The sequence below is a fragment of the Dipodomys merriami genome, unplaced genomic scaffold (assembly GCF_024711535.1).
Source record: "Dipodomys merriami isolate MVZ:Mamm:240054 unplaced genomic scaffold, mDipMer1.0.p SCAF_49, whole genome shotgun sequence".
Taxonomy (NCBI): domain Eukaryota; kingdom Metazoa; phylum Chordata; class Mammalia; order Rodentia; family Heteromyidae; genus Dipodomys; species Dipodomys merriami.
This window is the reverse complement of record NW_027206057.1, coordinates 5545762-5569387: the sequence shown is the minus strand read 5'-3', so window position 1 is coordinate 5569387 and position 23626 is coordinate 5545762. Positions and strand designations below refer to the sequence as shown.

Here is a 23626-nt window from a genome sequence, read left to right as displayed (position 1 = left end):
TGAGTATTATTATTGCAACGAGTCATCCTGTGTCCTTGTTTCAGCATTTTGCAAATCCCCTTCCAGTCCCAAATTAGATAAATGTATATACAAGATGCAGGGTGCCAAAATCAAATATGGTGACAACAAGGGATATACCATAGGGGAAAGAACATACAAAAGAAACAAAAAAAAATCACATAGTACATTAAAAACAACAAAAACAAGCTCTTGTGTCCATATCTTGGGGATAATCTTATCAGGTGAGCAGAAAAGCTCAAAAGCTATATACGTTTGACCATATAAAATGAAGCTAGACAAAGTGAAATTTTAAGTTAAAACATAAGCTGTTACTGAAAAGAATTGTACCAGTATCTATCTCATTAAATATTCTTTGCAGTTAATGGTATAAAACATTGTTAGGTAGTATGCTTTGTTGTTTCTTCTTACAATTAAGGCAATATGTTTGTTTGATATAGAGTAATCCTGAAGTTATAGAATAAAAGTCTTCTTTAGTAAATGCACCAAGGCATTAGTAAATAAGCTCACTTGGATTTCAGAAAGAATTTTTCAGATTTTTCAGGTCTGTGGTAGTTGTGTATTTGGTTCAGAATTAGCTAAGATAAATTTGTGTGTGATCCTGAACCTACTCTTAGGTAATCAGTCCTTCTTTAGTCCATTAATTACAAATATACCTGATTAAGTTTAAGTTTAATTTAGCATTATAAGATTAAAAAATAGAGAACAGAAAATTTTTTCTTTCAAGATTTTGTCTCTTTTATTTAGTTCAATGTTATAGCAGTAAGTTGATATTTTTGAAACTGTAACCATGTAATCATGTGTACTTGTTCACTGTAAATTCCTTCCACTATTCTTCCAAAATATTTATTGATAATAGGAATGTATGCAGGGCTCGTTTTTCTTCCTTCCCTCTCTCCCTCCCTCCCTCCCTCCCTCCCTTCCTCCCTCCCTCCCTTTCTTCCTTCCTTCCTGCCTTCCTGCCTTCCTGCCTTCCTGCCTGCCTGCCTTCCTGCCTTCCTTCCTTCTTTTCTCTCCCTCTTTCCTCCCCTCCCTTTCTTCCTCATTGTCTCAGTCTCTTTCTCTGAGTGTCTCTGTTTCTCTTCCTCTCCTACTCCTCCCTTTTTCTTTGTCTACCTCCCTCCCTAATCAAGGTATTTCCTTCCTCCTTTCCTTCCACCCTCCTTCCCTCCCTCCCTTTTTTCCTTCCTTCCTTCCTTCCTTCCTTCCTTCCTTCCTTCCTTCCTTCCTTCCTTCCTTCCTTCCTTCCTTCCTTCTTTCCTTCCTTCCTTCCTTCCTTCCTTCCTTCCTTCCTTCCTTCCTTCCTTCCTGCCTTCCTGCCTTCCTGCCTTCCTGCCTTCCTGCCTTCCTGCCTTCTTTTCTTTCTTCCTTTCCTCTTTCTAGCAAACATCTCTTTTCCATTAATCTGGATCCCACAACATGCCTTTGTCTACATTGTATATTATATCCCAGTATGGTTTTGCATATAAATGTCCTTCTTGTTCTTCCTTTTCCATGATTTCGGCATTCTCTTCATATTCATTCACATTTGAGTGGGGGTGGGGGGGTGGCTTCATATTTCTCCCTTTTGATTGGGAGATACTTCATTCAGTATTTAGGTGTTGATGTTTGGTGCCCTTCCTCTAGCAAGGCCTTTCATTAGCACACACCTTTCACTCTGAGAGTGAAAGTTCTGGGAGAAAGGAGAAAGTGCATGCCTGTCACTAGTTGTACTGAGCCCTCTAAAACTAAAAATGCTGCACAACAGAACAAAATAGTAAAAGGAAAGTTTGATCTAAGGCATTTACATTGCTAGCCGTATCGTGTAGCAAATGATAAATAAACAACTCACCTTTTAAAGAAACTTCCACAGATGATTTAGGATTTCCAGTTCATTTCAGTTCACTCCAACCCAGGTAAACAATTACTGAAGTGTCTTGGGTCCAGGGGCTGTGGAGACCACAAATAGGATAAAGCAAATCCCTCCTCCTAAATTTGCATTTATTTAGATCAGCCTGGTGTTAGGGCTTTCAAACACAAGTTTTAAATGAATGTTTTTCTTGAGAGATGCTTAATTAGCTATTGTCCCCAGCCAGCTAGGACCTGACATTCTTTTCTGTTGAAACCTTCAAGTAGTTCTTCAATCATTCTCTTTTATGTTGGCTAACCCTAAAGAGTTTATATCCAACATCCATATTTAATGTATTTTAATTCAGCCTTGTAATGATCTATAGATAAATGCATTCATGAGCTCATCTTCTCCTTAGGACTCACACAGGTCACAAGGATTAACATTTTTTACTACTTCCTGGCAATTCCAAGTCTGACTTCATAAGTACCTTTATTTCTGCACTTGCTTCCAAAAGTTTGGGAGTGAATATGATTAAATAAATAAAGCAAAGTCTTTTGGACTGATCCTTTTACAACATCATGACTATAACAAACTAGTAAAACACACATTCTGGCGTCTCTTCTTATTTACATGGCTCTTCTCCAATTTTTTTTTTTTTTTGCTTTCTTTCCGTGCATATCACCTTGAAATCTTGCAAACAGCATGAATTATACCCTTACTTTGAGTATAATCTATGTGCATAGTTTGCCTATCTTAATGATAGTACAAAAAATGCAACTTGCATTTGAAAATAAAGTATTTTTTCATGAATTACTCCTTCTTTTGGCAAAGAAACTAGAAAGAAGAGACTAGGAGTAAACAAATAATCCAAGGAGGAAAAAAGGTTGATATCACCTGGAGGAGTCTTTGGTTTTTGTTTTTGTTTTTCCTCTTGCTGGGCCTGGGGCTTGAACTCTGGGCCGGGGTGCTGTCCCTGAGCCTCTTTGTGTTCAAGGCTAGTGCTCTACCACTTGAACCACAGGACAACTTCCGGCTTTTTCTGAGTAGTTTATTGGAGATAACAGTCTCACAGACTTTCCTGCCCAAGCTGGCTTCAAAAGATACTCAGATCTCAGCCTTCTGAGTAGCTAGGATTATAGGCATGAGCCCTTGGTGGCCAACTCTGGGACTCTGGAGATACTCTTAACTGAATGATATCAAATACCACCTTCTAACTCCAATAACAACATAACTAACCCAATCACAAGTACATACAGGGCCAGGTACTGGTGGTTCATGCTTTGACCTTAGATAATTATAAGACTAAGACTTGAGTTTCAAGCCAGCCCAGGTAGTAAAATCCATGAGATTCTTATCTTCAGTTAAATACCAAAAAGCTGAAATGGAGCTGTAGCTCAAGTGGTAGAGTGCTAGACTTGAGCACAAAAGCTCAGGGACAGCAGCTAGGCCCTGAGTTCAAGTTACAGGATCAGCACATCAGAACACACACACACACACACACACACACACACACACACACACACACACACACACACACACACACACACACACACACACACACACACACACACACACACACACACACACCATCTATTGAATGAATAGACTAAATCTTAAGAGAAATGTGAATTGAAACCACAAATGATAGATTACTTCACACCTATTAAAAAAAAGGGTACTACCAAAATGATGAAAAATAACAAGTGTTGGCAAGGGTGTGGAAAATGGAAGTCTTTGTGCACTGATCATCAGGCTATAAATTAGTCTGACTGTTATGGAAAAAAGTATAGAGGTTCTCAAATCTAAGAACAGAATTACTGTGTGGTTCAGAAATCCTACTTCTGGATATCCATCCAAAGAAATTGAAATCAAGTCTGGTGCTGATGGCTCATGCCTGTAATCCTGGTTACACAGTAGGCTGAGATCTGGGGATCGCAGTTCAAAGCCAGCCCTGGCAGGAAAGTTCATGAAACTCTAATTGGAAAACTTCCAGTTTTCTGCTCTGGTCAAAGTGGTAGAGCACTAGTCTTGAGCAAAGAAATATGAGATCAGCACCCAGACCCCAAGTGTAAGCCCTATCAATGACAAAAGAAGAAGAAAAAAAGAAATTGAAATCAGTGTGTCAAAGAAATATCTGCACTCCAGTGTTCGTTGTGGCATTATTCACAACCTTCAAGATATAAAATCAACTCAAGCATTCATCTTCAGAAAAATTGATAAGGAAAATATGGCATACATGTACAAGGTAATACTATTCATCATTGAAAAGAAGGAATCATTTCATTTGTGACAACACTTAAAACTAAGTGAAAGAAGGCATGCAGAAAGTCAAATACTGGATGATGTCAATCTCATAGAAATAGAGAGTAGAATGGTAATCACCAGAATTCAGGGAAGGGGCTGATGGGAAAAAGGAGAGATATTGCTCAAAGGGTTAAGAGATTCTCCTAGGTTGCAGGTGCTCCCATCTATAGATCCTAGCTACTCAGGAATCCGAAATCTGAGGATCAAGGTTCAAGCCAGGGCAAGAAAGTCTGTGAGACTCTTATCTCCAATTAGCCCCCAAAAAGCTGGAAGTGGAGCTATGGCTTAAGTAGTAGAGCACTAGCCTTGAACACAAAAGCTCAGGACAGTGCACAAGCTCCAGGACTCACACAAAGAAAAAAAAAAGTTTTTCTTACAAGAAATAAGCTTTGGTGACCTACTGAAATGAATAGTGAATTTAAAAAGTAATAATTGTGGCTGGAAATGTGGCATAGTGGTAGAGTGCTTGCCTAGCATGCATAAGGCCCTGGGTTTGATTCCTCAGTACCACATAAACAAAAAATAAATAAAAGAAATAAGATTAGGAGAGAGAAAAATGTTTTTAAAAGTAATAATGAATTATATATTCCAAATTATAAGGGTATATTTAATATTTTTCAGAACAAAAATATGAGTGTATAAGATGATGAATCCAATTAGATTGACCATTTCAGAATGTATGTATATATATACATATATATATATGTATAGTCACATACCTCTTATAGACAATTATTATTCATCAGATTAAAATACCAGAAAAAATTGTACCTATCAGCAGCAACCCCTCAAAGATTCTTCCTTCCCTACCTGTAATCTCCTCCCTCATTTAAATAATTGTCATACTGTAATTTACAGTCATTTCTATATAATTTGATTTCTCTGTTAGTTTTTCTTCCTTCTACTTATAGCACTTACTATGGGTGGAGCAATCATAGAAGGTACAGGAAACTTTAAAAGGTAGGGCCTAAGTGGAGAGACTGGGAGCATGCTTTTGGAGGTTGTACAGGGCTGATTTGTTTTCTTTTCTTTGCTTCCTGTCCACCATGAGATGAGAACCTCTTTTGCCTTATACTCCCATGGCCATGACCTCTTACTGAAGCACAGGGAAGTCAACTAACCACAAACAAAAACCTCTGAAACTGTGAATCCAGATCAATTTTTCCTTTTTTAAGATGTTCTTTCAGGTATTTTGGCCAGTTACATCAAGTAAATAGCAAAACACCCACTTTTTTAAGACTTCAAATCAATGTTTTCTAAATTGTAATAAATGCAATGATTTTGCTCAGAATTCTTTTCCTACTATGTAGAAAAGAAAAAAATGTATCTTTGTTGACATCTACAACTTTATAAAGCACTATGCAAGTGTTTTTTTTGTTTTTTTTTTGGGGGGGGGGGTCCAGTCATGGGGCCTGAACTCTGGGTCTGGGCGCTGTCTCTCAGCTTTTCAGCTCAGGGCTAGCGCTCTACCACTTGAGCCACAGCGCCACTTCTGGCTTTTTTTCTTTTTGCTTATGTGATGCTGAGGAATCGAACTGAGGGCCTCATGCATGCAAGGCAAGCGCTCTACCACTGAGCCATCTTCCCAGCCCTATGCAAGTGTATTGTAAGTAGCCAGAGCAAAATAAATGGTTAATGTTTCAATTGCCATGTTAATAATTTTTTTTCTTGAAAAGATTCTAACAGCTCTTACTAATGCGTAGTGTTTGCTGTAAGTCCTTACCAATGTAATGGACATGTTTTTGTGATGTTTAAATGCCTTCTGGCTAGCATGGGTAATGATCAAGAGTAATTAGAATACCTGAAGTAAAATTGAGAGGAAGTTTATGAACTAAAAAGCTGCTTGCACGTGAGTTTCTCTTCAGCCTTTTCTACATGGCACACTGCATCCTAAAAAGTAAGAAGGATCAATGGACTCTTGGATTGTTTGTATTTGAGCTTCTCCACATTCAAACCTGGAGAAGTCATAGACTAAGCTGCCTTGATTTTATTACTTTACAATTGGGATGGGTCAGAGAAGGAGAGACAAAGAAGGTAAACTAATAATTGTATGGTAGGGCTCTGTACCCATTCCTGTGAATTTATCATCTCTCCTATGCAAATTGAACTATAGAAAGATCACCAACAAAGCAAAGGAATAAAATCACATCCTTGTTCTGTTTGGAAGGTTAGTGTGTCAGGTTGGTTTTTTAATACTAGGACTTTACAGAAAATCAAAATATCCTATTTTATCTGGGTCTTGTTATGAAGAATCACATCTAGATTCTTCATTTTTTAGAGTCAACTTATTTATCCTATCTTCTCTGTCACCAGATCTTCAACATATATGGAGAATTAAAAGGTTAGAGGCTTGTGATATAGTTCAATGGTGGAATGCTTGTCTGATGTGCTCTGGGACTTAAACCACTGCACCAAAAAAAAATTAAAAAATCAAAGATGACAACAAAACACAGAAAGTAATTTGTAGTGCAATTGCATATATTGAAATGCTATATAAACATGTATAGTTATACATATACCATAGATAATTGCTATAGTATTCTACAGCAATAAATATGTAGCACATATATACATAAACTTGGTTTTAAGAAAATTGTTTTGCTGTTGTTCATTTTCAGATGACAAAATTCAGTGAGAATTTCTCCTACTTAGGCCTAAAGAAGAGTTGCCTATGGACATTCCCAAACTGCCTATTAAGACATATAGCAGGGGCTGGGAAGGTGGCTCAGTAGTAGAGCGCTTGCTTTGCATGCATGAGGCCCTGGGTTCGATTCCTCAGCACCACATAAGCAAAAAGAAAAAAGCCAGAATTGGTGCTGTGGTTCAAGTGGTAGAGCGCTAGCCTTGAGCTGAAGAGCTGAGGGACAGTGCCCAGGCCCAGAGTTCAGGACCCACAACTGGAACCCCCCCCCCAAAAGAAAGACATATAGCAGATTCAAAACTGAAAAGCAAAGAATACTGCTATTATAAATTAAAACTGAGTGGGAAAATAATACCACTGGAGTTATCCTGCAGTTAAATCCAAAAGTACAAAATAAAAAGTGCCCTATCGGGGCTGGGGATGTGGCCTAGTGGTAGAATGCTTGCCTAGCATGCATGAAGCCCTGGGTTCAATTCTTCAGCACCACATAAACAGAAAAAGCTAGAAGTAGCTCAAGTGGTAGAGTGCTAGCCTTGAGCAAAATAAGCTCAGGGACAGTGCCCAGGCCTTGAGTTCAAGCCACAGGACTGGCAAAACAAAAACAGAGCTGAACTGCAAAATCAGTTCCCACATGCCTTGCTGTGGACGAGATGAAAAGGGCCAATGTGCAGTAGATAGTTCTTTGTCCATATTATGGTGAGTGAGCAATGACAAAGGAAACACAATGAGGTAATAGATGAGGTTGAAATAGAAAAGCTCAACTGGCTGGAGAGACAAAAATTTGTCATTGTACTTGCAATTTTACATTTCTGACCATCATCACTATGTTCAAAATAAAGGTAATCTAATATTCAATAGTACATTATTTGGGGTTAGGTAGACTTGGGATCAAGTCTTGACCTTGCCAATTTTTTTGTATTAGTTATGTAGCCTACATACACCCAACCTTCAAATCTCAGCCTATGTCATAGGGCACATGTGCAGGTCAGATGACATAATGTATGTAAACAAAAGCACTTAGTACATTAACCTCATTGAAGCATCTCAGAGCTTCATCTGCTCAGCCTCTCCCATCTGGAAGGTAACGAGAAAAGCCAGTGTGGGATGGTAAATCAGATATATTGCATCTCCTCAACAAGGGCTGTTGTGCCTCCTCTATCTTCTTGTTATCTTAAGATGTCCTTCATGCTTTCCATGGCCAGAGGTTGCTAAAGATATACTTTCATGTGACAAAGATTTAATAAGTGCTGTTCTGTGTGTACTTAACTGTTGGAATACATTAGTGACCACCTCACAGAGCTTGCTGAAAGATAGTTAATCAACTAGGAAAAAAAACTCAACTGCAATAATTTTCACTACCTTCTTTTTTTCTATCATGCTGGGAATTGAACCCAGGGCCTCATGTATTCTAGGCAAGGACGAACCACTTAATCTATACTCTTGGACCTTAATTCCTACTTTTCAAAAGAAAATAAAGCACCAGAGTTCCATTGTGAATAAGTAGTCAAGGGGAAGACCCTTGAAAAAGGAAAATGTAAGTGAAGACAACCTAGATTACAACAAAACAGACCTTCTCTCCACACTGGATAGCCTTTTTGTGAAGAACGTGTGATAACTTCCTAGAGTCACTATTATTACTCTTCAGAGGTTGTATCCAAGGGCATTTGGACTGACTCTTAGAACATGGTTACAGCTGTGCCATTGGCAGTCCCATAAGACACACTTACATAGGCTTTTACTACAAAACAGCACCAGGCAAGCCAGGTGCCCTCGTGGTTGGCTGTATTCACTGTATCTTGAATGAACAAGAACAAACCCGACACCCTGGACACACTCTGATACAATGGGAAGGTTTTTCAAAGTAGGCTGGCATGAGAGACAAGTTAACTTCTAAGGATAAGCTATGTAGAGAGCCCACATTGCTGTAGATGTGGCCCATGCTGTAGATCCCATTGCTCAGATAATGGACAGATTTCATTCTTTCTTGCATCTGCAAGATGGGGCTGGTTTTCTAGCTAAGTGGGACAGTGGAGCCCTTATCTGCCAAGGAAGGGTAACTTGAGTCCTCACAGCCTATGTCCTCGCCCAAGCCCTCTTTTTCCCACGAAATGTTGTTGCAAGGGTGCTCTGTCTGTCAGTGTGGGTCCCCAGAGCTGTGACTAGGGATCTCCTTGTCAAGTTCTCAAAATGGATAGTTCTCATTGAATTTCAAATGGTTCTCTATATCAGTGTAGTATCATTCATCCTGATCACAAAGAAAACTAAGGGACAAAGAGTCACTTTTGAGATATAGTAATCTGTAGGAGTAATAAAAGAATAATCAGGAAAGAAATGGAAGGAAAGATGAGCTAACAGCAAGAGAATGTTTACCTCTGCACACTCTGAACAGTAGTAGTTAATTAAAAGACTCCAAGAGGCAAAGGAAGTTTTTACAGAGAAGTGCATTAAGTTAGTCTCAATCGGTTTAACAAAACAACAAAATCCACATGTAATATTCTCCTGGCTAGCATGCTTACATATCAAAACCTAGAATTATGCAGATAAATTCTCAAGCTAAAACATGTCTTGGCCTAATTAAAAAATACCTCAGACAAGCAAGCAGGCCTCTATGATTTTAAAGATAGAACTTACACTTAACTAGAAGAACTGGCCAGACTTGATTGTTAGCAAGCTTTTCTCAAAGAGAATTAAGAAAGAAAAAGAAAAAAAACAGGTTTTAGTAATCTACTGGAGAACTGAACTAGCAAATGCTGAAGTGAACAGCAATAAAACACACCATGTAATGTGGATTAATTAAGATGCATTAACTAGGAACAATAGAACCCTCCTACAACATTGGGACATTGCAAAAAATTATAACTCTAGTCAATATATGTCACAATTTCAAATTAGTCACAAGTCCAGTCTAGAAATCCTGGCTTTCCTAACATGCAGGTGTATCAATAGCAATTTCAAAGGCTGTTACAAAAATCTCACAGTAAAAAGAATATTCATTTGCACAATTTTTAAGAGAAAATAAACAGGCGATATAGTTTTTTTCTGGGGGAGGGGAGGAATCAGTGAGGCTGCTCTAAAATGATTGATCTCTCTATTGCAAGAACCACCATTTTTATTTTGGACCACAAATATGACTGATATTTCATTCAAGAAGGCCCATGCAAAGACGAAAATGATTTGTAAATACAGAATAAGAATTGAAAGCCGGGCGCTGGTGGCTCACGCCTGTAATCCTAGCTACTCAGGAGGCTGAGATCTGAGGATCTCGGTTCAAAGCCAGTCCGGGCAGGAGAGACCGTGAGACTCCTATCTCCAATAAACCACCAGAAAAACGGAAGTGGCGCTGTAGCTCAAGTGGAAGAGCGCTCGCCTTGAGCTGAAGAGCTGAGGGACAGCGCCCAGGCCCAGAGTTCAAGCCCCACGACCGACAAAAAAAAAAAGAATTGAAAAGCTGGGCTGGGAAGGTGGCTCAGTGGTAGAGCACTTGCCTTGCCTGCATGAGGCCCTGGGTTCGATTCCTCAGCACCACATAAGCAAAAAGAAAAAAAAAAGCTGGAAGTGGTGCTGTGGTTCAAGTGGTAGAGCGCTAGCCTTGAGCTGAAGAGCTGAGGGACAGTGCCCAGGCCCAGAGTTCAGGCCCCATGACCAGACCCCAAAAAAATAAAATTAAATTAAAAAAAAATTCGAAAAGTTGAGCCAGCTCTTTGTCTCTGTGTCTCTGTCTGTCTGTCTGTCTCTGTGTCTGTGTGTGTTTGTGTGTGTGTGTCTCTCTCTCTATTTCTCTCTCTATATATATACACACCACACACATATTTATATATATTCATTACTTAAACTGATAGTGATAATAAATCTAGAGAATGAATTTTGTAATTGTTAACTTGTAGCAAATATAGAAAACCTAAAATTAAGAAATAAGGAATGGCCAGACGCAAGTGGCTCACATCGGTAATCCCAGCTACTCAGGAGACTGAGATCTGAGGATCGCGGTTCAAAGCCAGCCATGCAGGAAAGTCCATGAGACTTTTATCTCTTATCAGCTACTCAGAATAGGCCAGAAGTGGAGCTGTGGCTCAAAGTGTTAGAGCACAAGCCTTGAGCAGAAGAGCTCAGGGGCAGCACCCTGGCTCTAAGTTCAAGTTGCCCCATCACAGACAAAAAGAAACAAAGAAAGAATTTAACAATTGAAAAAAGTGGTAGGGTTCATGCTGTACTACCCCAGAATATGGCACCTTTGCATTAGACAAAATAAAAACAGGAAAGCAGAACAGCTAATTTTCCCCTTACAGTTCTTCCTGGAAGCAGGCAATAATTGGTTCTAGGAGCCTCATTATAAGCACTCTTCTCTCAGATTACCATTTGATCAAACTTTAGCATAAAAATACACAAGTCTCTTGAGTCTTCATTTTTTTAATGAAAATTCTCATGTCACAAGAACATTAAAAAATGCATACTTTTTTTCTTATGAATCTCTATTTATTTATTTATTTATTTATTTATTGCACCTATCCTGTGGCTTGAACACTTAGGTACTGTGTGAACTCTTGTGTACAAGGCTACTAGCACATGACCATTTGAGCCACAACTGTACTTCCAGCTTTTTGGTGGTTAATTGGGGATAAAAGTCTTTCAGACTTTCCTGCCTGGGCTATCTTTGAACTGTGGTCCTCAGCTTCCTAAGTAGCTAGGACTTCAAGTGTCTGACATTAATCTGTCTTTTTTTTTTTTTTTTCCCAGTCTTGGGGCTTGAACTCAGGGCCTAGCCACTGTCCCTCAGCTTCTTTTACTCAAGGCTAGCACTCTACCACTTGAGCCATAGTGCCACTTCCAGTTTTTTCTGTGTATGTGGTACTGAGGGATCGAACCCAGTGCTTCATGCATGCTAGGCAAGCACTCTACCACTAAAGCCACATTCCCAGCCCTTAATCTGTCTTTTGTTACAGGGATCTTAATCCTGAAGTTAATGATAGGTGAGGAAAAGAAATCTTTGCACTCCTGCACAAGGAAGAAATTATTAATCTTCTAGATATTGAAAATTCTCAAATATTTGGCTTAAATAGCATCCTTCTAAACAACACATGGCAAAAAGAAAACATTTTGAAGTAAATAAAAAGTTAAAATACATGACAGCCAAAAATTGGAATGCATAGAAATCAATGCAATTAAAAAAAAAGACAATTGACCAAGCATAGTAGCATATGTATGCCATTGCCCTGGAAGTTTAGGCAAGAGGATTACTTGAGTTTGAGAAAATGTCTCAAATAATGAGGAGGAGGAGAAAGTAGGGGGAAGGGATAAAAAATCAAAATAAGGAGGGCACCATTGGCTCAGGCCTATAATCCTAGGTACTCAAAATGATCAGATCCGGAGGATTGTGATTCAAAGCCAGTTTGGGATGAAAAACCTGAGATACTCCATCTCCAAAATAACCAGCAAAAAACAGGGCCAAAGGCATGGCCCAAGTAGTAAAGTACCAGCTGATTAAATGAGCCAAATGAATGTAAGTTCTTGAGTTCAAACCACAGTACCAGAAAAACAAAAGTGCAAGGAAAAAATAAGCCAAGAGAAAAAGTGCTGTTCAAGTCATAAGGAAGAAAAAAGAAAAATAGTGAAGACAAAAAGTTGACCTTCTGATTTGGAGAGAGAAATAGAGGGGGGGAAAAAAAGAAACGCACAAAAAAAAATGACCAGATGGACAGGGCTCTGTTGGAAATCTGTTGTATTGGACTCATGGCTGCCAAATAGCATAAGTCATTTCCAGAAATTATGCCCTATATTATATAAATTTATTATCTAGAGATCTGACATTAATTAAATATCAATTTTTGCAACAAGCCTCATTCCAGAACAGACCCTACAGCTTGCTCGCTGCATACGCCAGATGAGGAATCTTTCTACCAGTCCAGGCTGAGAGTTGCATTCATCTTTGGCAGTTAGACCTTCATCTCTTTGGGGAATGAAGATTTCCCACAGATGGGCAGCAATTATCCTAATTTGCCTCACACCACATTTCTGCCGCCTGGTTCTCCCCCGCTGACCTGCTGGTCAGTTCAGCTTACTCCTGTCTGATGAAGCTACTAAAAAACCAGATAGGAGAAATCTAAGAGTGTTGGCTTAAGAAACCACATTTTTCTCCTTCAAAGCAGGTATCCTCTTAATCTAGATGCTGTGGAATGTAACTATTCCTTCTATTTCTTTAAATCGTTACAGACAGCAAGGCATGTTGAAAGATTCTTTTCATCGCAAATGAAATGCTCATTCCTGAAGTAACTGCTGTCTTAAATGTTTAAGGGCAATGGTTTCTGAGAAGGCACGTCCTTGGACGAATGCTGTTTGAGCCTAATGAAAATGAACACATTCTCAAAAATGCTACCGAGCATGCAAAGACGTAAGTGATCTCCATGGAATGGAATCTTTCCCCCCAGCAGGTTGGGAGGAGAAAGAGGTTTGGGAGATGATGCTCTGGCAGCCTGTGGGGTGTGGCAGACGGAAGATGACTGATCTCAGTCTGGAACTGAGCTCTGAAGAGGCAGAGTCAGAAGCAGAGGTGAAAGCGACTGTGAAAGTTCAGCTTCATCTCACAGAAGCAACACGATGCCAATTCTGAAACAGGCAGTAAACACCACTGTTACCAAGGCTGCTACTGCTAGAACAGTTTTCAGTGCTCTGCCTGTATTGTTTGGACCATAATCGCTAGAAAGGCCTCAGTTCTCATTTAACTGCAGTGTCCTGCCTACTTTATGTAGTGAATTCTTAGAACTAGCTCAACTTCCTCTTACCAGAGCTGGGTTTAGTCACCCTTGGATCAGTTTCTAGTGCTCTGTAACCACCAGTCAGTTCCTTCGGGAAATGGCCTCCAGGTGACCATCTACCTCCTTATATGGCAACTGCACAACCTGCTTATTCATCTCTTGACCATCACTCCCCATCCCCGCCCCCCACCCATGGACTGTGCAGGTAGGCCACATGACCATCTCTAATCACACTGAGATTCTCCAGAACTCATGTCCATGTACTTTGAACCCATTAATTAGAACCCTCAAAGGAATCCTGCTTAGGTAATACCCCGGATCTAATGAAAGCTTCCATCTATGGATTCCCTGTTTTCCCACCTACTGGTTGAGTGCACATGTATGTCCCAGATGGCTCTGTCACATTGGATCAGTGAAGTATGAGCATCTTCTCTGGAGGGTCTGGAATATACTGTTTTTGTTATTTTTTAAAAGTTATTTTTTTAGTATGAGTCAAGCGGAAAAGGTCAGATAATGTGATGTTAAGAAAATGAACCCTTAAATATGCATTTTAATGTTTTCGTTTGTTTCATGCATGTGTTTCTAACGCATTTATAAGATTATTTCTTTGTTGCTTTGTATGTCCCTCCCCCACAGTGTAACCCCCGCTTTCACTATATTTGATGTCAGTATAACATGTGGAGAAGATGGGGACAAACAAGTCGTTTAAGGATTCAGGCGGACCTGTTGCAACAATGAGAAGTACAAAATGTCATGTCAAAACCAGCTTTACAATGTCGGTGTGGGGGGGGGAGGGGGGTATGATTGTGGGGGGGGGCTGGGAAGGGAGGTGAAGGGTAAACAAAGGAGGAGGCTGCAATGCTTGGTAAGAAATGTATGCATTATCCTGCCCATGTAATTGTAACCCCTCTGTACAGTATGTTCTCAAATAAAATAAAATAAAATTTTAAATTAAAAAAAAATAAATAAAAAGTTATTTTTTTAGTTGCCTCTTCTGTGTCTGACCCAACCAACATATCCAGCTCTAGTTTCCTTTCTCAGTATCCTCTCCTAGAATAGTGCTTATATTAACAGGACTGAGGAGGACAAAGGTCAGATGAGAGCCACAGGGTGTATGCCAGTACTAACAAGTTTTATTCTGGTTGTGATGGCTTATGCCTGTAATCCTAGCACTCAAATGGTTACTAAAGGATAGCAAATTTAAGGCCATACTGGTCTACATAGTGAAACCTTATCTCAATAAAACAACAATAATAAAATAAAAAACCTCCAATCAAATAAACAAAAAAGCAAGTTATTTATGATAAGTATATCTGCTCATGTTCAAAATGCTTAGGCATTAGACCATTCACCAAAATAAAGAAGTATGGAAATCAGTCCACCATCGTGGAGTGGAGGCTGAGGCAGGAGATTCACAAATTCAAGACCAATCTAGACTGCAAGATGAAGTCCAAGCAGTCTGGGCTGTATAGTCTCAAAACAACCAACAAACCAACCAACAAAAACATTCAGGAAGTACTTCTTGAAAAGTACTCTGTAGGACTGAGAAGATGGCTTAGTGATGGAGTGCTTGCCTAGCATGCATTAAGCCTGGGTTTGATTTCTCAGTATCACATAAACAGAAAAAAGCCTGAAGGGTGCTGTGGCTCAAGTGGTAGAGTACTAGCCTTGAGCCAAAGAAGCTCAGAGATAGTGCCCAGGCCCTGAGTTCAAGCCCCATGACAGGCAAAAAAAAAAAGAAAGAAAGAAAATAAAAAAAGAAAACAAGAAAGAAAAGTACACTGTAAACATTCATAAATATGTATCTCTTTCCTGGACCTCCTCAAGATCAAATTAGAAGAAAATACAACAGACATACATCACCTCATTTATTGTTCTTTGTCCTGAAAAAAGGCATAAATAGATTAAATTTACTTACACACTGAGTGAATCTGTAGAATTCCATACATTGGCTTTCAGGATCGTAGACATATGTATGTATGATCTTAGGCATACTCATCTAGCCTAATCCTAGATGATCATTGCCCACTATGGGTGATGAAAAACAGAATCAGCAGCAATGCTATAACTGTAAATTCAATTGTTCTTTTTGTCTTCCTAGGCTCTAAGAAAAAGTAATACACTCTTCAGACTCTAATAATCAGACAAGAAACTTGGCTGAATGAGAATCACAACTAGATTTTTTTAATCCAAAGCAACACCTTTCTTCACATTAAAGGAAAGTGGTTATTGTTTTTCCAGAACAATATTGTTTTATGTCTTCTTTAGTTGGTCAAGGAGCATTGAAGTCTCAGGATACTGTTATTTACAGGCTTCCAACCTTTTGTACTTTTCCTTGCAGACATTTGACCTCTGACCTCAGTTAACAAACAAGGGCAGAGCTTGAACTTGCACATACTCATCCTTAATTCCCCTGAAAGAAAATCAAGCAGCAATGTCTTCACAGTTTCCACTCTGTTGAAAACAGTTATTTTATTTTCCGACATGAAGGCAGGAACTTTACAGCAAAACACCACTGAAAAGTATATTTTCCTTTGGAGAAATTACTTAGAAGAATTACAGTATCTCTTGTTTTCGCTTTGTGTTATCTTTTTCTTTTTTTTAAACTGTCAATCCTACAAAATCTGTTCTTATAATTTCTGTATTAAAAAATGAACTCCTATCGGAACATCTCTTATTAGTGCAGTATTATTATCATTTGATAAATGTTTTATGGAGAGCTCAAGCTGTACTCTGGCAAGAGCACAGATCGTTGATTTACATCAGATATCAGCTAACTTTTTCTGCAAAAGGACAGAGGGTAAATATTTGGGTTATGGAGTCCTGTGGTCCTGGGGCACCTGTTAACTCTGCCCTTGTAGCTCAGAAGCGCTGCCAGACAATGCGTAAAGCAATGAGAGTGGCTATGTTCCAATAAAACTTTCTGTATGGCTGACATTCAAATTTCATATAATTTTCACATATAACAAAATATTCTTTACATTTTTTTAAACATTTTAACCAAGAAGTGATTAAGGGGGAACATTTTTAATTTGCAAGCTGTAAAAAAACAGGTAAGGATCCAGATTTGGCATGTGGTAAAGTCCACTGGTCTCTAACCTTGAATTATATTAACCCACATACCACCCTGTAGAAAGACATGTCAAAATGCTCAAAATGAAGCTTAAATTATTAAGACTATTGTCATATTACACTATTTGGATTCATCTGTAGGTATCTTCAGAAGGTTGCTGGAATTCTGGCATTTGAGTTTTCCATGACCAACAAAGAAAACAAAAAAACAAAAAAACAGAAGCTCATGGAAATCCTGAAATTAGTGTTTTGCTTGCTATGGAGTGTAGAACTGATGTGACTTTGGAATTTTTTTTCAATCTTTCTTTCTCTTTCTCTTCTTTCTTTCTTTCTTTCTTTCTTTCTTTCTTTCTTTCTTTCTTTCTTTCTTTCTTTCTTTCTTTCTTTCTTTCTTTCTTTCTTTCTTTCTTTCTTTCTTTCTTTATTTATGTGCTAGTCCTGAGGCTTGAACTCAGAACTTGAGTGCTTTCCCTAGACGTTTTTGCTTAAAGTTAGCACTCTACCACTTTAACCTCAGCTCCACTTTCAGCTTTTTTGGTGTTTAATTGGCGATAAAAGTCTCATGGGACTTTCTTTTTTTTTTTCTCACGGGACTTTCTTTTTCTTCCTTTCCTTCCCTTCCCTTCCTTCCCTCCCTTCCTCCTTCCCTTTCTTTCCTTCCTCTCTCCCCTCTCTCTCCCTTTCCTTCCTTCCTTCCTTCCTCTCTCTTCCTTTTTTTTTTTGGACACAATTAATATTTTAAATAGTCATGTTTTATAATTTTGGATATCCCACCTCCCCAGCCTTACAAATGATATCATACAACTCATTTAGGAAGATGGTTGTTTTCATCTGAGAATTTAGAATTTGATTAGATACCACGCCTTTCCATCTGCCTTTGGTGGGTAAAGTAAGCAAGGCCTGTGGCAAAGGAAAGCAAAATACAAGCTATCCCAGAGGGCCCAAGCAGAGGACTGCTGGCACTGCAGTTGACAAAACTACTTCTTTTTTGGGGGGGTCCGGTCGTGGGGCCTGAACTCTGGGCCTGGGCGCTGTCCCTCAGCTCTTCAGCTCAAGGCTAGCGCTCTACCACTTGAGCCACAGCGCCACTTCCGGCTTTTTTCTTTTTGCTTATGTGGTGCTAAGGAATCGAACCTAGGGCCTCAGGCAAGCACTCTACCACTGAGCCACCTTCCCAGCCCCAAACTACTTCTTTCTTTGTCTTCTTACTCCCTTCAACCCCAAATCCTTTTCTCTGGACATTGATGTACACCTCCCTGCTACGCACCATTTGATTGAGAGGCTGAACTCTAGGAGGAACAAGAATGAGGAAGGGTTTGGCAGGTCCCTGTGCTTTCTTTTTTTCTGAATGTTTGCTCTTTAGACACAATATTTGATAACAGGAGTCCATTTCAGAGCCTCCTTTGACATCTGAGAGGCTTTGATCCTCTCCTACACAATTCAAGAATGTGCCTTATGTATAAACACTACTGTTTTTCTTTGGCTTTATTTGTACATGCACAAAAACTGAAGACAAAAGCAAAACAATACTGCACAAGTTCCTGTAGATGCCCCCTAAACCCCCTCCTCCTAACACCATTCCAAGTCTCTTAAAGGCATTTAGTCAAAAGATACTGAGACAAAAATACACTATAAAGCCGGGCGCTGGTGGCTCACGCCTGTAATCCTAGCTACTCAGGAGGCTGAGATCTGAGGATCTCGGTTCAAAGCCAGCCCCGGCAGGAGAGACCAAGAGACTCCTATCTCCAATAAACCACCAGAACACCGGAAGTGGCACTGTAGCTCAAGTGGTAGAGCGCTCGCCTTGAGCTGAAGAGCTGAGGGACAGCACTCAGGCCCAGAGTTCAAGCCCCACGACCGACAAAAAAAAAAAAAAATACACTATAAAGCTAGGCGCCGGTGGCTCATGCCTGTAATCATCCTAGGTAGTCAGGAGGCTAAGATTTGAGGATCGCAGTTCAAAGCCAGCCCGGGCAGGAAAGTCTGAGACTGTTATCACCAATAAACCACCAGGAAACTACAAGTGGAGCTGTCACACAAGGGGTAGAGCACTAGCCTTGAGCTGAAGAGCTGAGGGACAGTGGCCAGGCCCAGAGTTCAAGCCTCACAACCAACAACAACAACAAAATACTCTGTGAGTCAGGGTTTACTTTTAATTTATTATCATAAGAAAGAAATAATGAAATGTTACTGTTGGCTCTTTTTCGAAACTATTTACATTTGCTACTAAATATTCTAAAGGCTGGATAGCCTGCAAATCTCTCATTTTAGAAATGTCTGTAATATTTTTTTTTTTTTTTAAGATTGAACAAGTGAAAAATACCGTTCATCCTACAATGATGGCAGCTGCATTCAGGAGCCTGCTGACGTGAGCCTGAATGTTGCAGTCCTGCTGTCCTGAGGACTCTGCTCACAGCCAGGGCCATCTGTCTCTGCACACAGCCAGGGCCATCTGTGGGTCACCTCTGACACATCTGGTCTTTCAGTCCTTAAGGGCAACCCTGAGCTATTTTACCTGGGGTGTCCCAAGCTGAAAGTCTATTGACTCACAGTAATAGACTTTTTTGGATGCTATTCCTTAAACATCTCAGTGTTGGTCATAGAGAGCTGAGAGGGACTCCCACAGTGTAATTAAAAGGAGGGAAACAGATTGAGAGCAAACACTGGGGTAAAGTGTGAAGATTAGCAAGAGATAGCTGCCAAGTAGGAATTCCAGGCCTCTGAGAGTCATTTGAGTGGTGTCAAAGGGAAGAGGTAACTAAGGCTTGAGTAAAAATACTCTAAAGGTCTAAACTCTTGTGAGGTTTATCAAGAATTTAAGACTGGATCAGCAGTTCAGCAATTCTACTACCTTGTATCTGTCCACAGGAAACCAATAGTTGAAGATAACTGTGCTCCAAGTCTACCATAGTACTATTGACAATAACCAACATGAGGCATCAACCAAGACGTCTATTGACAGATGAACAAAGAAAATGTGGTATGCATACAGACTGAAATACTATTCAGCCACTAAAATGAAATCCTGGCTAGGCAGTGTCACATACCTGTAATCCCAGCACAATAGGCTGGGGTGGGAGGATCCAGCCTAGGCTACAAAACAAAATAAAACAGAAGATGAAATATTACCATTTACAACAAGATGGATGAAGCTGCAGGCCACCAAGAAGTGAAATAAAGCAAACATGGAGAGGAAAATCCACAAAATTTCACTCCTGTGTGGAAGCTTCCAAGTTGCTCTCATAGAAGGTTTCCCAGAGGTTGAGAAGGGTAAGAGGAAGACAGAAAAGGCTTGTACAAAAACAAGCTAGGTGCTGGTGGCTTCCATCTGTAATCCTAGCAACTCAGGAGGCTGAGATCTGAGGACCATGCTTTGAAACCAGCTCTGGCAGGAAAGTCTGTGAGACTCTAATCTCCAATTAACCCCCAGAAAATAGGAAGTGGAGCTGTAGCTCAAAGTGGTAGAGTGCTAGCCTAGAGCAGAAAAAGGAGCTCAGGGATAGCACCCAAGCCCTTCCTGTAGCACAAATGGGTACCTATATTTACCTATGGTGTATAGCATATTTAAAAATAGCTAAAGGAAAGGATTTTTAATGCTCTCAACACAAAGTAAGGATAAATGTTTACAAACATGTATACTTGTTGTGTGTCAATTGAAAACACACCTAGATCACCTTGGGATTTTGAGAGAACTGATAAATATCTTCTTGGCTAATTGGAGTAGGTCAAATAAAGACAAACCAAAATTAATTAATCATTTAATTAACTTAGTGGGATTTTGTTTTTGTTTTTGTTTTTTTTTTGTCTGTCATGGGGCCTGAACTCAGGGCCTGAGTGCTGTCCCTCAGCTCTTCAGTTCAAGGCTAGTGCTCTACCACTTAAGCCACAGTGCCACTTCTGGCTTTTTCTGCTTATGTGGTGCTGAGGAATTTGAACCCAGGGCCTCATGCATGCAAGGCAAGCTGTACCACTGAGCCACCTTCCCAGCCCAACTTAGTTATTTTTGAGACAGACTCATGCTATATAGCCCAAGATTCTCCTGCAGCATTCCATCTTCCTGCCTTGGCCTCACCTGTGCTGGGATTACAGACAGGCACTATCATTATTTATTATTATTAAATAAATAATTATCATTAGTTAATTATTAAAATTATTGTGTGGGGCCAGGTGCTGATGGCTCATACCTGTAAGTTCTAGCTACTCAAGAGCGTGAGATCTGAGGAACATCTGTGAGACTCTTATCCCCAATAAACTACCAAATTCTAGAAGCGGAGCTGTGGCTCAAGTGGTAGAGTGCTAGCCTTGAGTAAAAGCAGCTCAGGGAAAGTGCCCAGGCCATAAATTCAATCCCCAGAACCAGCACCAAAAACAAAACAAAAACCCAAAAGTATGGAAGTAGAAATAAACCATGTCAATTAAAGTAAACAATCTTTAAGATTCACATCATCGAAGTTGGGGATGTAGCTCATTTTAAAGCTCTGGAGATATAAGACTCAGAAAACTTTTGCAGGAAGAATGAGACACAGCTGGGAAAATCATCCCTGATAACATCTGTGACTCGATGTGTGACAGATGATAGTCTCATTCAGTATGTTTACTTCACTGCTTTGTCACAGTGAGTGGTGAAATAATCTCGAGGGTTTCTTTAAGGTTATTCCTAACCTCCATTTCCTCAAGGTTTTACTTTCTAAATCACATACTTTTCTGAGAGAAGTGTTCAGAAATCTAAACCTGGGGTATACCTCTCACACTGGGCAGCTGTGACTTTCTGCAACATAATTAATTCACACTTAAACTCTTCCCATAACCCAGAGTCAAAGCTCTAATGCCTGGAAATGGACCGCCCCCCCACCCAGACACTTTTCAGCTGGCATTGACCTGAAATGCCTACTGACCTGCTTGGGTTTTTTTTTTTTTTGGTCCGTCGTGGGGCTTGAACTCTGTGCTTTGGTGCTCTCCCTGTGCTCTTCAGTTCAAGGCAAGTGCTCAACCACTTGAGCCACAGCACCACTTCCGGTTTTCTAGTGGTTTATTGGAGATCAGAGTCTCCCAGACTTTCCTGCCTGGGCTGGCTTTGAACCGAGATCCTTAGATCTCAGCCTCCTGAGTAGCTAAGATTACAGGTGTGAGCTTTAAGAGCACAGAGCAATTTGCAGTTTGAGTATGAAAACCAGAATTTGAACTTTCACCCTTGTTCAATATAATTTGATGAACACAGCTTTGACTTTGCCTTGTATAATTAATCTTTGTATTGTCTTTGATTCTTGAACTCATAAGGCCAATGTCATAGAAACTATGCATGCTTTTTAAATGTTTAAATACACATACTTTATTACCTGAATTAGTCTCATCCATCGTTGTTCTAATTCCCTTTATATCTACTGAATATACTATTTGTATTAGAAGTTGCAAATGACAAATTTATAGTAGAATTTTTCCTCTTTTTATTAGTCTTTATTAATTGTACAAAATAATAGGCTTAATAATGTCATTTTCATAGATACACAGAAATTACTTTAACCTTCTTTACCCCGTCCATCACCTCTGATCTCTTCTCCTGTCATCTGCTTTCTCTTCTCAAATAGTATTTTCTCCTGCTTTCGTGTGTGTGTGTGTGTGTGTGTGTGTGTGTGTGTGTGTGTGTGTGTATGTGGTACTGAATTCAAGCATTACTCAGGTAGTGTACTATTCAAGCTACAAACACAGACCTCTTCTAAAAACTTTTTAAATCCACATTCCATAACAATAAGGATAATTTTTAGGACTCAATCAGTGCCTTGGTTTTTTTCTGACTATAACTCCTTAATGATATAAATTATTTTGGGATTCATAGGTCATACTATCTCTTTTTTATTACCATTTTACATATTTCACTGATTTTTGTTTGTGTGATGGTCCTGGGACTTGAACTCAGGGCCTAGAACCTGTCCCCGAACTTTTTGCTGAAGACTAGCACCTACCACTTGAGCCACAGCTCCATTTCTAGCTTTTTGGTGGTTAATTGGGACTGTGATCCTCATATCTAAGCCTCCTAACTAGGAGATTATAGGTGTGAGCCACTAGCACATACCGAATAGTTTAATTTTTTTTACAAGCTTGTAAACTTTACTAATATTGTGCATGCTTTAGATAACTTAGCAAGTTATCATTTGGTAGTCTTTAGTGTATCTATAGTATGAGCCATAAAAGACAATGCATCATTATCTGTTGATAGAAAACTGTATTTTACAGAGTAGGAATTTAAACTCTTTTGGCTTCACTTTTATCTGAATTGAAAAACTTATCAAGAAAGTTAAGGACTGAGATTATATCCTGACATGCAAAAAGCTGAGTTAAATCCCTAGCAAGGGGAGGGGAGTGTTGTGAGAGAAAGGGGAAAGAAAGAAGAGAGGAGAGATGAGAGGAAGAGGATGGAGAGGAGAAAAAGAGTTAAAACACAAGTACTTTTGCACTTTGCTTAATATGATTTTTTTTTGACCATCATGTCATATATCCAACAGTCCACATCATCCTAGAATCTAGATTCTTGTAACTGAAAGCAACACCAAAGGACAAATTAAATCAAATATACTCCTTGTCTTATTTGCTTCCTCACAAATTATGTGGACCCCACTATAGACTCACAAAACTACAAATGAGCTCTTCATATTACTTAGAGAAATGGAAAAGAACCAGCCACCTCTGCAGTGTTTCTTCTTTTAGTAAATTGCTTTAAAAAAAAAAAAAAAAAAACAAATACATAGATCTTACCAGGTGCTGGTGCCTAAAGCCTGTGATCCTAATGACTCAGAAGGTTGAGATCTAAGGTTGGCAGTTCAATGCCAGTCCATGAAAGAAAGCCCCTGCAATTAACTACCAAAAGGCCAGAAGTAAAGCTGTAGTTCAAGTGGTAGAGCACCAGTTTTGAGCAAAAAAAAAAGCTTACAGACAGTGCCCAAGTCTTGAGTTCAGGCCCCAGGACTGGCACAAAACAAAACAAACACAAACACAAACAAAATACACATCTTAGAA

At 39.5% G+C, this 23626-nt stretch overlaps 1 protein-coding gene across 2 annotated transcripts in view; it reads right to left on the bottom strand.

Moving 5' to 3' along the window:
* The window catches only part of Slc39a10 (solute carrier family 39 member 10), a 120595-nt gene that overhangs the window by 85553 nt on the left and 11416 nt on the right, over positions 1 to 23626 (bottom strand). The window contains exon 2 of one of the 2 annotated variants that reach the window (XM_069995695.1): positions 1850 to 1947. The exons of the other annotated variant lie outside the window; for it this stretch is intronic. The gene's annotated coding sequence lies outside the window, so the exon portion shown is untranslated. The remainder of the gene's footprint in view (positions 1 to 1849; positions 1948 to 23626) is intronic. 2 annotated transcript variants of the gene reach the window in all.